A 15,226-nucleotide genomic window follows, 5' to 3' on the forward strand; every position below is an offset into this window, starting at 1 on the left:
TTATTAAAAAATTTGTAACCCAACGAGTCTAGTAGGGTTAGACTACTAATTACTTCTTGATCACGGGTGTGAGGTTACTTCCAAGAACATGAACACCTTACATTGGGTACACCACTGAAGAGAAAGTCTCGCTTCACTCTATCAACCATGAGCTGCCCAGAGAGCCTTGGGTAGGGGTGGGGCCTCAGGTAAGGGTGGGGCTTCATGGAGGGGGTGGGACTTCGGGAGGGGGGGTCTCAGGTAATCGGCCTTTTCAGGGGCACCTCATTGGGTAGGGACCCCGAGGAACAAAGGTGATTGCCTCAGGTAAGGGTAGAGAGTTGGTGGAGCTTCAGGTAGGGCCTTGGGCCTCATGATTAGGGTAAGGACAATGTTCCTCCTCCCTCCCACGTAGCAGGCTTTTGTCTGGCAGAGTTTGTAACAGATCTCATTTGGATCCTCACAGTTGCTGTGAGTAATCTTAATTCTTTAAACTTTACATTGCAGATTGAATTTATACAAACACAATAAAAATCAAACAAGGAAATGTAACAGACCCCTTTCTGGGACACTGTCTTTTACCAATAGCGATTTACAAGAATTTGCGCTCAGTTTTTCCCCAGGTGTTCAATTACGTTTTGTTTAATTTAGTTTCAACCTATACTTTTCACAAAAGTAAAAGCCTGCATTCAAAGCCCCCCTTTATAAACAACAGGCCAACATGTGATATCCAAATATCAGAGCACCACCCTTCAAAATTTAAAACAGCATTGTCCTAGGGAGCTTTACAATTTCTTTGAAGTAAATAAAAATCTGTTTTAAAACGCTTGTCAATATTAATTATATTAATGTAGTAAGGGTTTCGTTATGACATCTTCTTCCTTACAAATATTGGTCGCCTTCATTCTCATTGTACCCCCTCTCCCCTGAACTTCTCTTTCAAACGGCTCTTTGGGATTCTTAAGATCTATGTTGAAGTTAAAACTGAAAAAGATCAATAGCTTGATGCTATGAACTTCGGGAGGGTGGGGTCTCAGAGGCTTGGGGCCTCAGGTAATTTAATTTCTCAATATAGAAGGCAAGAACTCCCTCCCTCTTGGATGGCTTTTGGAACAGTTGCTGTGACTGCATTTTTTGTAAACACAATAAAAATCTGTGTCTCGTGTCATTTAATAACTTTTGCCCCAGGTGTTTAAGCCCCTGGATACCGACAAGATAGGATTAAGAAAAAAATGTTAAAGCCATACTTAAAAAAAATCATTTAAGACAACTTCCTTCTAATAAATCTTCTGGGATCTCTTAAAGATATGTTGGGGGATACAAGCCATGAACTGGATTCAAATGAACCCATGGATGGCAGTCTGCATTTACATAATACGTCATAGTGCCTGGCCCACGGATGGCAAGATAAGTTAAAAAAAAATGTTAAAGCATACTTAAAAGACAACTATGCCTGGCTGAACTAGGGAGCATCTTACTTCATCTCCTTAGAGTTCATGAGGTTGGTGCAAAAGTAACGTGAGAAAATGGCCTGGCTCGGTATCTTAGCAGCAGGGCATTTTGACCTTGGGGATGATGCAAAAGTTCTTTCTGGAGTGCCAAGAAATATTACTTGGATCCTTAGGAGCTGCCAGCAGCTATCAGACCAAGATGATCTCATCCATTAGAGAAAATGTACTGAACAATAGCTGTGTGCCCAGTGCTATGTGCCCGGTACTGTGTGCCCAGTGCTGTGTGCCCGGTGCTGTGTGCCCAGTGATGTGTACCCAGTACAGTGCTCTGTACCCAGTATTAAACTATAGCATACAGTACTATATTGACTAAGAACTGTAGAATGAATCCCTTCTCGTGAGACGCACACTTGATAACACTATTTATTTTCTCCTCCCTCAAAATCACACTTAATACAGAATCTTGATATAATTTTCCCTTTTACTAAAATTGTTCAGAAAAGAGGAGTCTATGAATATCCCCAGTGATGCAACTGAAGACAACGAATATTCTAGATGGAAAATTCCCTTAGCTGCAAGGGTAATTCAGTGATGAGTCCAGCCCCCATGCAGTGACAAGTCAGCCCAGCCCCCATACAGTGACAAGTCAGCCCAGCCCCCATGCAGTGACAAGTCAGCCCAGCCCCCATGCAGTGACAAGTCAGCCCAGCCCCCATGCAGTGTCCGTGCTTCACAAGAGAAACTGGACATCCCTAATGCCTCCCTAATGCTTCCCTTTCTGCTGTGGCCATGGGTTCAAACATGTGGTGGCCACCAGAATTTGGGGGTAGCAGATAAATAGGCCAACCCACCCAACAAAAACAGTCCTAAAGACAGCGCTGAATTAGCACCAACTGTGACCCAGGGAGGTCGTGATTCTTTGGGGTCTAGAGAGTTCCTCTCATCAGACAGTGAATGAGCAAGGGCTGAAACTTGTTTGCCATTAGCAACTTGATGGGATAAAGAACATCAACAAAGTCCTGGTGACCGTACCGCAGTCAACACGGATCTTCACGGTCAGCCAGGGGCCGGCTGACCCCGGCTGAACTCAGTGAAGCATAGTCCCCTGTGAGGCAGTATTTGCTAATAATAATGCAGCCTACTGTATGTGCCAACAAAAATCATGTGGGCCAGAGCAAGTCTCCGGATATTGAAAAACCCAAACAAATAAAATAAGAAAACCCTAAAAACTATTCATCAAACTCAGAATTGAGGAAACTCTTTGGGAGAGGTGCAATGTATTGATTTATCATTGTGAGGGCAACACACACACACACACACACACACACACACACGCACACACGCACACGCACGTGCGCTGGCATCTATGGACATTTTGGGGAAGTTGGTCTGGCCTTCTACCCTTTTGAGGCAAGGTCTCCCCTTTCCCCTTTACGCCACTATGCTGCATCACCAGGTCAGATGGCTCAGAGGTTCTGGAAGGTTCTGTTGTCTCTGCCTCCCATTTCATGATGAGGAGAGCTGGGATTGCAGACTCTCCTCCTAGCTCTTGCTGTGGGTTCCAGAGATCACAGTGCATCAGTCAGGCTTGCAGACTTAAACTTTCACTTGCTGAGACATCCTTCCAGCCATTTTTGAAATTTTTATTAAGACTCTGTTGTTGTGATATATATTTGTAACTCTAATAGTTCTTATTACAACCTGAGCAGGCCCCCAATAACTGAGGCAGAGTCCTATAGACTTATTTAATCAGCTTTAGCACAATCACTAGGTGATTACCCATAAACCAATTCTCTATGCTAGACTAGCTGTTTCCCAGCTGTGCTCCCGAAGTTCCTTGCTGTTTTGAGTCTCTCCTGGGTACTTTCTGCTCCATCAGTCTGTCCTGAGGGGACCACTTCTCTGGCCCCATCTCCTGGTCCTTCCACCTAATGGAGACCTCCTGCTCTCGGGTTTTCTGTCTACTTCTTTCTCTAGTTCTCTACCTTCGACCTCCAGTTGGGTAACCGGAAACCCCGCCTACCTCTATTCTCCCCGGTAATTGGCTGTGGCCACTTTTATTTAAGCAGTCAGAGAAGACTGACAACAAAGTTTCGTGAGACTCTGCTCATCATTACTGCAAGCAGACTTTGGGACCTGCATTTGGCATTTGAATACAAGGCAGCATCAGATCAACTCCTGCAAGACTAAGATTACAGCACGCTTTAATCCCAGCACTCTGGAGGCAGAGGCAGGCGGATCTGTTGGTTAGAGGTGGGCCTGGTCTACAGAGTGAGTTCTGGAACAGCTAGGGATAAATAGAGAAACTTGTCTAGGAAAACAAGCAAACAAAACAAGCGCCCTAAGATTACACCGGCTATGTGAAATAAGAGCCGAAAATAAGAGGAAAAGGGCCACAATTCACTGAATAATTAAACAATGAAAGTTGGAAAGTAATTGTGAATGAAGTAAAGAATGAAGAAATGAAGGTAAAAGCTGGCACAAAGTTGTAGAGAATGGTCTTTCACATCTGTAAAACCAGTCAGTATGACTTTGAAGCCATCTTATAATGAAGAGATCATTTAAAGGAATATATTTCCAAGATATGAGTTCTGGGATTCCCTAAGGAGAATTGTTTAAATAGCAATGGTGATAAATTGTATTGGGAAGGGGGGTCAATTACATCAGTGCATTTTAACCAAAGGCTACCAGGGATACATTTATTAGTAAACAAAGGTGGCTTTATTCACTTGCTACAGCAAAGAAAAAAGAAAACCATGCTCCCGGTAGAATTGTGGGTCAGTAAGGGCCTGGGAAAGTCTTCCACAATCTGAGTTGGTGTCTGATTTTATGGATAGTTTGAACAAGAGCACCTTTTCCCTGCCTTTAGTGCCCTCAGAACAATAGTCAATCCCTGCTCTCTTACCTGGCTTCATAAATACCTGGTCTCCAGCGCCACTGGAGCAAAACACGCTCCATGTCTTAACCAAAGGCCGTCTGTTGGCAAATAGTTCTGAAAGCTGAAAGTCCGATTTCAGTTTAGGTGTCTACTGAGTTACATTCCTTGTTAGGTCCTTGTTTGCTTTGCTTTTAATAGAACCTCAGATATTCCAGGCTGCCCTTTAACCTTTAGTACAGCCAAGGATGACCTTAGACCTTGATCCTCCCACCTCCTGTTCCCTGTTTACTAGAATCACTGCCATATGCCGCCATGTCTGTTTTATGCTGTGCTGGGGCTCAAACAGAGTCTCCTGAATGCTACTCACTCTAACAGCCAAGCCAGGCTTGCTCCAGAAGTTCTAGGGAAGAATCTATTGCAGGTCTTTCTTGTCTCTTCTGGAAGCTCCTAGCCACATAACTCCTGTTTCATGTGTTCCAGTGTGCAATGCTTTTTCACGATCTGTCTAATTCATAGAATGGCTTTGTCTGCCATCTTTGTCCTGTGTGGTTGTTTTGTTCAATAGAAAAGTGACAATGTTTAGTAGTAAGTACTTGCTACAAGTGCTAACACAAGTAAGAACTAGTTGATGTCTTGAGCCAGCCCAGCTTCCTGCTATCTGTCTTGCTTTCCTTATTAACAGTCATCACCCACCATAACCCAGGCAAAGGACACCAAGGCACCAGGTAAGTGTACTTGAGAGATCTACACCCTGGCTGGAATGCTGCTTCAGAGAATGTAGTCTGCATAATTATGCTTGAATTAATTCAGATGTACTGGTTGACACAAGCCAGGGTCATCTGGGCAGAGGAAACCTAAAGAGAAAATGCCTACATAGAATGGTGTGGTGTTTTGAATATGATTGGTCCATATAGGGAGTGGTACTTTTAGGAGGTGTGGCCATGTTGGAGGAAGTGTGTCACTGTGGGGGGTGGGCTTTGAAGGTCTCCTCCTCTGCTCAGGCTCCACCCATTGTGGAAGAGAGCTTCCTCCTAGCTGTCAGAGAATGCCAGTCTTCTCCTGGCTTCCTTCAGATCAAGATGTGGAATTCTTGGCTCATCCAGCACCTTGCCTGCCTGGACACTGTCATGCTTCCTGCTTTGATGATAATGGACTGAACTTCTGAACCTGTCAGCTAGCCCCAAGGAAATGTTGTCCTTTATTACAAGGGTTGCTTTGGTCATGGTGTCTCTTCACAGCAATGGAAACCCTAAGACAATGGTTGATAGTCAAGTCTGGGAACATGGTCTTGATTAATAATTGATTTGGGAAGGTCCAGCCCACTGTGGGCAGCGCCATTCCTAGGCAAGTAGTCTCAGGTTGTGTAAGAATGCAAGCCAAGCAAACCATAAAGAGGACTTTGGTAAATAGCATTCCTCCGTGGCCTCTGCTTTACTTCTTGCCTTGAATTACCACAGTAATAGACTACTGTTTTCTGGAAGTGAAAGATGAAATAAACCCTTTCCTCCCCGAGCTGCTTTTAGTCAGTGTTCGATCATAGCAACAGAAAGCAAGCAGGACAGTTGTCAAATGTGTTCATACAGACCTCTGCGGTGACCTTGTCAATAGGGAGACAAACTAGAAAATGTACTTTAAAATTAGATGAGGTAATCCACTTCAGAGTTGTGTGGAGAGAAAAGGCTGGGTGCAGTCCATTCGGAGGCAACGCAGACATCTGAGCTTACCCTCCAGTGGATGGATAGAGCTAGGAGAGCCTACTGAACTCCACCTGAGTTACTGGGCAGTGAGCACAGTTATTCTCCAGGGTTTCAAAAGGGGTGAAGGGAGATATTCTGAGTTGAGTAGCTGTTAAGAAACTCTTGAAGTCGTACCAAGATCCAGATTTCTCAGTGGCCAAATAACACACAAATGTGGCATGAACATGGCTTAGGGGAGTTTTATTTTAATGGTAATTGCATCACTATTCATTAGGTAAAACTATAATCTCTTCCTCTCAATAAAGTTAAATCCTTATGTACGACAAGGAAGCAATGTACAGTGATCTGATTCTCTATTCTCAAAGTAAGATTTGATAGGAATTGTCTGTTTGGAGCATGAGACATGCTGACATTTTATGAACAATGGCAAAAGTTAAAATTGAAGAAAAGGTAACTGTTTCTAGAGGAAATTACCTTTATGGTGTCTGTGTGTGTATATGTGTGTGTAAGAGAGCATGTGTGTGCTTGAGTGTGAGTGTGTATGTGTGAAAGCATTTACACATATGAATGAGTGTGTATGTGAGAGAGCAAGAAATCATGTGTGTGCAAACGTACATGTGTGTGAGTGTATGTGTGTGCATGAGTGTATGTGTGTGTATGTGTGTGCATGAGTGTATGTGTGTGTGCATGAGTGTTTGTGAGAGTGAGAGAGCATGTGTGTATGCACAAGTGTGTGCATGTGTGTATAAGTATGTGTGAAGGTGTATATGAGTGTGTTGTATGTGCATGAGTGTCTTGTGAGAGAGAGCATGTGTGTGTGTATGCCAGAGTGTGTAAGTGTGTGTGACTCTGAGTGTGTGTGTGTGCATGAGTGTGTTTCTGAGAGTGAGAGAGCATGTGTATATGCAAGTGTGTGTATGTGTATGACTGTGAGTGAATGTGTGTGTGTGTGTGTGTGTGTGTGTGTGTGTGTGTGTGTGTGTGTGTGTTGAGAAAGGATCGTACTCTGTAGCCCAGGAGAGCCTGAATTCTCTGTGTAGCCCAGGCTCAAATCCACTGTCATTCCTTTGCCTCAGTTGCAGTGCTGGTAGTACAGGCATGAGCTCCTGTGCCCAGCAATTTTTCATTCTTGTAGCTGTAGTCATCATTTCCACCACGTGCATCACTCGTGTGAGATTGGCTGAAGTCAGAAATCATTTCAAGGTGTCTTCACGGTTTTGTAATCCTGCTTTACAGCCAAGAACTGGAGAGAGTAAGATACCAAATGACTGTGTGGTCCTGTGGGGTCTCCCTTCCTCCCTCCGCCTCCCTCCTCACCATGCCTCCAAGTAAGTTCTGTATAAACAAGTTCTGGTTTCTGTCAGGTGGGGCTTCTGGTAATTCTTCACTACTCAGGCCCCTCCCCTATAAAATGGAAATACAGTGAATTAATGCATTCCAGACGTGCAATATTAGTTTTCTTCTTTATTTTTAATTCTGTGGCATGATGTGAGACAGTTTTACTACTCTTACGAGAGAAGATCCACCTAGAAGCTTATTGTATCTGGATCTTACTCATTTAACTACATAAAAGGAGGGTGTAGAAAGGCCTGCAGTTCTTCCCTGAACTCCCCCAGAGCTGGGGACTGAACCCAGGGCCCTGCTCTTGCTAGGCAAGTGCTCTATCACTGAGCTAAATCCCCACCCCACTTCTTTAAAAAACGTTTTAATAGTTTTATCTTATGTGGCAAGAGTGTTTTGCTGGTATATTTGCGTGTGCACCGTGTGTACGCATTGCCTGTGTTGGCCAGAAGAAGGTATCAGAGCCACTAGACCTGGAATCACAGAGGCTTCTGCAAGAGCTAGTGTTCTTAGACACTGAGCCCGGCTTTCATTTCCTGCTCTTCTTTTTCTCGTTCTGCCTTCCCCCTGACCCCCAACCCTTTGGCCCTGGCTTTCCTGTGCTGTTTCCCCTCACGTGAGCCTCCCAACTTTCAGTCTTTCATGGATTCTATTTAAACCTTCACCTCTGCCTCTTGACGCTTTTTGTTTTGTTGCCTGTCGAGGTAGGGTTTCCTGTAGCCCAGGGTAGCCCAACTTCTCATTTACTATGTAGCAAAGGATGACTTTGAACTCCTGATCCTGCTGCCTCCTCTTCCTGAGTTCTGGTATTGAAGACATCTATGATTTACATGGTGCTAGGCTTTGAATCCAGGGCTTCTGCTCAGGCGAGGCAAGGACTCTACCAGCTGAGCTACATCCACAAGCCCTGTTTTTTTCATTGAGGTAGGAGCTCGTATAGCCCAGGTTGGCCTCAAACTCTCAATGTAGTTGCAATTTAATTTGCACTCCTGCCTTTATCTCTCAGGCATAGGATTACAGGCACGAACCAGCCCACCCAGTGTAGGATTACAGATGTGAACTACCACTCCCAGTGTAAAATTACAGGCCTGAACCGTTGTTATGGTTTGCATATGCTTGGCCCAGAGAGTGGCACTATTAGAAGGTGTGGCCTTGTTGAAGGAAGTGCGTCACTGTAGGGTGGGCTTGGGGACCCTCCTCCTAGCTCCTCCTAGGATGCTGAGTCTGTTCCTGGCTTCCTTCGGGTGAAGATGTAGAACTCAGCTCCTCCTGCACCATGCCTGCCTGGATGCTGCCACGCTCCTACCTTGATGATAATGGACTGAACCTCTGAACCTGTAAGCCAGCCCCAATTAAATGTCCTTTATTGGTCATGGTGTCTGTTCACAGCAATAAGACCCTAACTAAGACAACCATCTTACCCAGTGTAGAATTACAGACCTGAACCATGTCACCCAGGTGTAAACCACCACTCCCAGTGTAGGATTATGACAGGTGTGAACCACCACTCCCAGTGTAGGATTATGACAGGTGTGAACCGCCACTCCCAGTGTAGGATTATGACAGGTGTGAACCGCCACTCCCAGTGTAGGATTATGACAGGTGTGAACCACCACTCCCAGTGTAGGATTATGACAGGTGTGACCCACCACTCCCAGTGTAGGATTATGACAGGTGTGAACCGCCACTCCCAGTGTAGGATTATGACAGGTGTGAACCATCACTACCAGCAAATAAAGCTCTTGTCTTTTGTTTTCTAAGACAGTGTCTCACTATGTCACCCAGGCTAATGACACTCCTGACTCAGTTTCCCCAAAGTAGCTCTCACAGGTATGAGCCAGTTGGCTCCAGGATCTTATTGACTCTTGCACTTTATGAACTAGGACACTAAAACAAACAAAACCATGACAGTTTCCCAATTTTTATTTCAAATGGGGAAATTAAAGGGAAACCTCATGAATAATTGGTTTCTATTGTCTTCACTGTTTTTTTTGTTTTTTTGTTTTTTTTCTTTTTTTCGGAACTGGGGACCGAACCCAGGGCCTTGTGCTTGCTAGGCAAGCGCTCTACCACTGAGCTAAATCCCCAACCCTGTCTTCACTGTTTTTATAATTTATTGTTTTCCTTGTTAAAATGGCATTTGTTATTTAAAAATTAGGCATTTCCGTGTGTTATTTTGAAATTTTGATGATTAATGCCAAATAATGAAATAATTTAATCTCAAGTTTTAAAAAATAGTCTTTCATTTTGAGCATTTACTTTGTGGAAAAACTCTCTGGTTTTAAATTTTCCTCGTTTTCTTTCACTTTGCTAAAAATGAAGGTCCAGAAGATGATATTAAAATTTCCTTTCTGATTATTTTCTTTTCTTTTCTTTCTTCTTCCTCTTTATTTTCTTCATTCTTTCTTATGACAGTATAACTCGATTGCGATTTATTTTTTAAAAATACACCTAGTGAGAGGAATTAACTTTTAAAATGCCATTTTTTTTGTGAAAAACAGCTAAAAAAATGCCATTTAAAAAAATTGTACCTGTACAAGACTGCCTATAGAAATGAAAATTTCTTTTATTAATGTCTTACTATGTATATGAGTGTGTATGAGTGTGTGTGTATGTGTGTATACGAGAGTGTGTGTATGTGTATGGTGTGTGTAAGCATGTGTGTGGCATGTGTGAGTAGTGTGTATGTGGTATGTGTGTATGTGTGAGTGGTGGGTAGGTGTGAGCATATGTGTGAGAGTGTGTGGTATATGTGTATGTATGCATGTGTCTGAGTGTGTATGTGAGTGTGTGTGGTATGAGTGTGTGTATGAGTATGTGTGTGAGTGTGTGGTGTGTGTATGTGTGTATATGTGAGTGTGTGTATGAGTGTGTGTGTGTGTGTGTGGCATGTGCGAGTGGTTAGCATATGAAGTGCTGGGCTGTTACCGGTGCAGACATGTCCATCATACTTGTGCTTGTTTGCTCTGCAGTTGTCTTATCCCTTGCTTGACCCTTTCTTACCCTCAAAGGGTCTCTCCTCTGCTTCATGCTGCATAGGCCATCACATCCTCTTGTTCTTCCCCTTCTCCCTTCAACTGCCCTTTCTCTCACAGTCCTCTTTCTAATTTTGTCACACATGCACACATGCTCACACATACACACTCACACACATGTACACATACTCACACACTCCCACAATGCTCCCACACACTCATACCATACACATACACTCACTTTTACACACATTCACACATACCACACACACGCTCATACACACATACACACATGCTCGCACACATACCCATATAATCATTCATACACACACATACATACATGCACACACACACACACACACACCTCAATCTAGGCTTTGCATAGAGAAATGACACAGTGTTTGTCATCCTCCGCTTGGCTTATTTTGCTTAACATAGTGATCTCCAGTTATATCTGTTTCCCTGCATGTGTTATAATCTCAGTCTTCCTTAAAGCTGAGTAAAGTTACGTTAGTCTGCTGATGGACTTCTGGCCTGGTACTGTGTTCCTATCGTGACTAGTACAGGAATAAACATGGGCGTGCAAATATCTCTGTGTTGAAATTCCAAAGACAAAATGAAGTTGACTTGTACCATCAAAGATGCCCTTAAAGAACCGTCATTTGATTTGCTGTTCTAGTTGCACAAATCTTCTCTCAGCCCTGGTGTAAAGGGATTATGGCAAACTATACCTGTGTAACCTGGATCCTGACCCTGGGGATGGGTCCTTATCTAGCCTGTGCATCTGGCTGTATTTATAATTCTATTTTTATGATGCTGGCCTTTCTGTTAAAAGAGTGCCCCCTTCCCCAATGCTAAAAGTGAACCCAGTAGGCTGGAGAGACGACTCAGTGGTTAAGAGCACTGACTGCTGCTCTTCCAGAGGTCCTGAGTTCAAATCCCAGCAACCACATGGTAGCTCACAGCCGTCGGTAATGGGATCCGATGCCCTCTTCTGGTGTGGCTGAAGATAGCTACAGTGTACTCATACATTTAATAAATAATAATAATAATAATAATAATAATAATAATAATAACAACAACAACAATAATCTAGGGCCTTGAGCACACGAGGGAAGTGCTTTACTGCTGCACAGCCCCAGCCAGCCCTTCCTCTTTTTTCTGAAACAAGATCTCACTATGTAGCCCAGGCTGCCCTTGAGCGTGGTCTCCTCTTGTCTCTACCTCCTGAGTGCTGGGTGGCAGGTATCCCCCAACATGGCTGGCTAGAAGACTTGTTTTAAAGTCATTTTGAACCAGGTGTTTCTCAGGAGGCAATTGCTTATGCCAGCAGAAAGCTCCCATTCACAGGAAACTGGCTATTTTAAAGATTTATTTTAATATTTTTGTGTGTGTGTGTGTGTGTGTGTGTGTGTGTGTGTGTGTGCAGTGTGAGGTATGTGCACAAGTGTATGCACTCACTGAGGCCAAAAGCACTGACTCCTCTATAGCTGGAGACGCAGGGCTGTCAGGAGCCATCTGCCTTGGTCCTGAGTCAGGACCTCTGGAAGACTTTATCGTCTTAGCTGAGGAGCCGCAGGATGGAACACCACCTTTTCAAGACATTGTCGTGGCACAGACTCTGAGCTCTGGTGCTCAGTTCTTAGTGAAGCATCAAAAGAGGAAACTCCATGCTGTCCCTTATCAAGGATGGACTGCAAAGCAATCCACTACAGTGCCTGCCTGTTATTTAAATTGCAAATGCTATTTTTTTCTTTTCTTCTCCCCCCCCTGCACCCCCCCTCTCCAGAGCTGGGGACCGACCCCAGGGCCTTGCGCTTGCTAGGCAAGTGCTCTACCACTGAGCTAAATCCCCAACCCCGCAAATGCTATTTTAACAAGAGACTATGTTTGCATTTTATTCCTAATTCTGTAGGCAAAAATGAAACAATCGGGGATTGTGCTTTTTTTTTTTTTCATTCATATTCCATGTGCCTGGGCTCCAGGATACTATTACAGAATCTGAAACACGAGGAGGCCACTCAGAATAAGCCTCTCTCTGTGCCGCAAATCTCACGCTCAGTTTTCGTGCTCAGAAGGTAGCTCCGCGGAGGAAAGCTGAGTGAGTGGAGGGGCGGAGAAACTGAGTGGACAAGAACACAGGGCGGTGACTTACGACCTGAGGAGGTGATGGAGTTTATATCCAAAGGAGATGCCATCCTCTGTTGTGAAGTGGCTCGTGACTGACCGGTGTCTCCAGGGACGTGTGTTTCCCCTTTCCTCCATTGTGGATAGACTCCGGGTGCATTAAATGCCTGATGTCTCTCCATCCATCACTGCCAGTCCTTCCGGGGGTGGGACATGGGAGAAGGAGCCGGGTCTCACAGGTCTCACCCTCCCATCATGTCTGTGCCCCCCCACCCCCCAAACTTCTGTTTTTGCAGATAAAAGCCTGCAAGCCAGCTTGGGGTGAGTGAACTCCACTGAGTTCTAACATCTCGGACAAGCATAACCTTATCAGACAGAAAGTGTATTCGCTTTTTCCCACTGCTGTGTCAAAAACACCTCTGCTGCGTGCGACAGACGCAATGCACGAAAGGAAGGATGGATTCTGGCTCGTGGTTTTATGGGATATGATCCACCCTGGCAGGAAAGGCATTAGAACGGGGGTGGATTCAACTGGTCACACTTTGTCCACCGTCGGGAAGTAAAGAGAGATGAACGTTTGTCTTTGCTTCCTCTTCTTATCCTTCCTCAGCCCCTGGGGTGGCACAGCCTAGACTAGAGCACTCCCTTCAGTCAAACTTCCCTGGGTACTCACAGACAGGCACAGAAGTGTGTCTCCTAGAGATTCCAAAGCCTGTCAAGCCGATAAGGAAGAGTAACCACCACCAAAGCGAAAGGGTGTGTGTGTGTGTGTGTGTGTGTGTGTGTGTGTTTGTGTGTGTGTGTGTTTGTGTGTGTGTTTGTGTGTGTGTGTGTGTGTGTGTTTGTGTGTGTGTGTTTTGTGTGTGTGTGTGTGTGTGTGTGTGTGTGTGTGTGTGTGTGTGTGTGTGTGTGTGTGTGTGTGTGTGTGTGTGTGTGTGTATGTGTGTGTGTGTGTGTCTGTATGTGTGTGTGTGTGTCTGTGTGTCTGTGTATGTGTGTGTGTGTGTCTGTGTATGTGTGTGTCTGTGTGTGTGTGTGTCTGTGTATGTGTGTGTGTCTGTGTGTGTGTGTGTGTGTGTGTGTGTGTGTGTGTGTGTATGTGTGTGTGTGTGTGTGTGTGTGTGTGTGTGTGTGTGTATGTATGTGTGTGTGTGTGTGTGTGTCTGTGTGTGTGTGTCTGTGTGTGTGTATGTGTGTGTGTCTGTGTGTGTGTGTATGTGTGTGTGTGTCTATGTGTGTGTGTGTGTGTGTGTGTGTGTGTGTGTGTGTGTGTGTGTGTGTGTGTGTGTGTGTGTGTGTGTGTGTGTGTGTGTGTGTGTGTGTATGTGTGTGTGTGTGTGTGTGTGTGTCTGTGTGTGTCTGTGTGTGTGTGTGTGTGTGTGTATGTGTCTGTGTGTGTGTGTCTGTGTGTGTGTATATGAATTGGAAAAAAGGAAAGGGCGTGCTGTGTACACCAACAACTAAAGAGTGTGGCCTTGGCCCTCATGTATAGATGCCCATGTGTACACAGGGACAGTGGGGACAGCCTTAGACCCCTTAGGATTGATTTATTTCCTTTAGAGCATACAATGTAACATTCCTTGTGTGAATTCATAGCAGGTGCTGACAATGTAAACTGATTTTGAAGGAGTGACTGCCAATTAAATGAAGGGTGTAGAAAGTGGAACAAGAAGATGGGACTTTCCCTAACACAGCAGGACAACTTAGGAAGAGTAAACACCCATGCCTCCTTTTCTGCACAGAGTTGTTCTACCATATGGAGGGAAATCCTAACCCTGAATAAGTTCCGTTCAGAATAAAGGCAGCATTTTCTTTGAATAAATATAAGTCTAAAGTGTGAGTTTCTGCTCTCTCTGTAAAAATATTTAAAACCATTCTGGATAGAAATACGAATACGTTGATTGAACATTCATCGAGTCAGACTTGAAGTGTCCCCCAACGGCCATATCTGTAAGAAAGGAATATTGCTTACTCTGACAAGATAACAATAAAAACAAACCCTAATTACCTTCTTCAGGACGATGCTGGGTGGGGGTGACTTGCAATCTTCCTTCCTGATAATTTTAAAAAAGAGCCTGAGCCTGGGTCATCCTTAGTAATGACTCATGCGGAAAGCCAAAAAGCATTTGGAAACTGTTTTGATTTCTTTGCAGTTGCCATGGTGTTTGCTAAATCTGAAGGTAATATATAAGAAAAGTTGTAATTTAGTTAAGGGTTTTAAAAAAGATATGTGGCTGTGTCAATTTTTACCGTCCTCTAATCACTGACTATTGGATTTAATTTGCATAAAAATTGCTGCAAAACTCATTTCCTAGCAGTAGCTCTGTCTCACAGTCAAGTTCACTTCTTGTGGCTTGAACTCAGACTTAAGGCCTGGGTCGCACTCCACCCCTATCCCGTTATGATCTACCTGTCTCCCCACTAGGAACCTCCAAACTAAGCGTTGTAAACGTCCACGTTAACTTAAGAAATGCACCTAAGAAGTTCCAGTGAACAAATGCGATGTGAAAATGCTTTAGTTTGATTCATTGTGCATAACTCTATTCTGATGTGCTGCAGGATATCCGATCGCACCATGAACCCCGAGACTATGTTAACGAGAAAAGCTTGTTTTAATCTGTGCTGCAGCTCAGCCTTAGCACACCCCTTTAATCCAAGACCTTTCTGATTGAATGTTGTAAATAGGCTTAAATAAAGTCAACCATAGCTCAAGGGGCGGAGCAAGCAACCAGTTGACAGGAAGTGAACATAGGAGTGTTAAGAGAAAACCATAGAGAA

The 15,226-nt window shown here is 44.2% G+C and overlaps 1 pseudogene; it reads right to left on the minus strand.

Annotated features, from left to right (window-relative positions):
* LOC116893551 overlaps positions 1–4,388 on the minus strand; it is a 35,119-nt pseudogene extending 30,731 nt beyond the window's left edge.
* Between the last annotated feature and the right edge of the window lie 10,838 nt (positions 4,389–15,226).

This window comes from Rattus rattus, chromosome 2 (genome assembly GCF_011064425.1).
Source record: "Rattus rattus isolate New Zealand chromosome 2, Rrattus_CSIRO_v1, whole genome shotgun sequence".
Taxonomy (NCBI): Eukaryota; Metazoa; Chordata; class Mammalia; order Rodentia; family Muridae; genus Rattus; species Rattus rattus.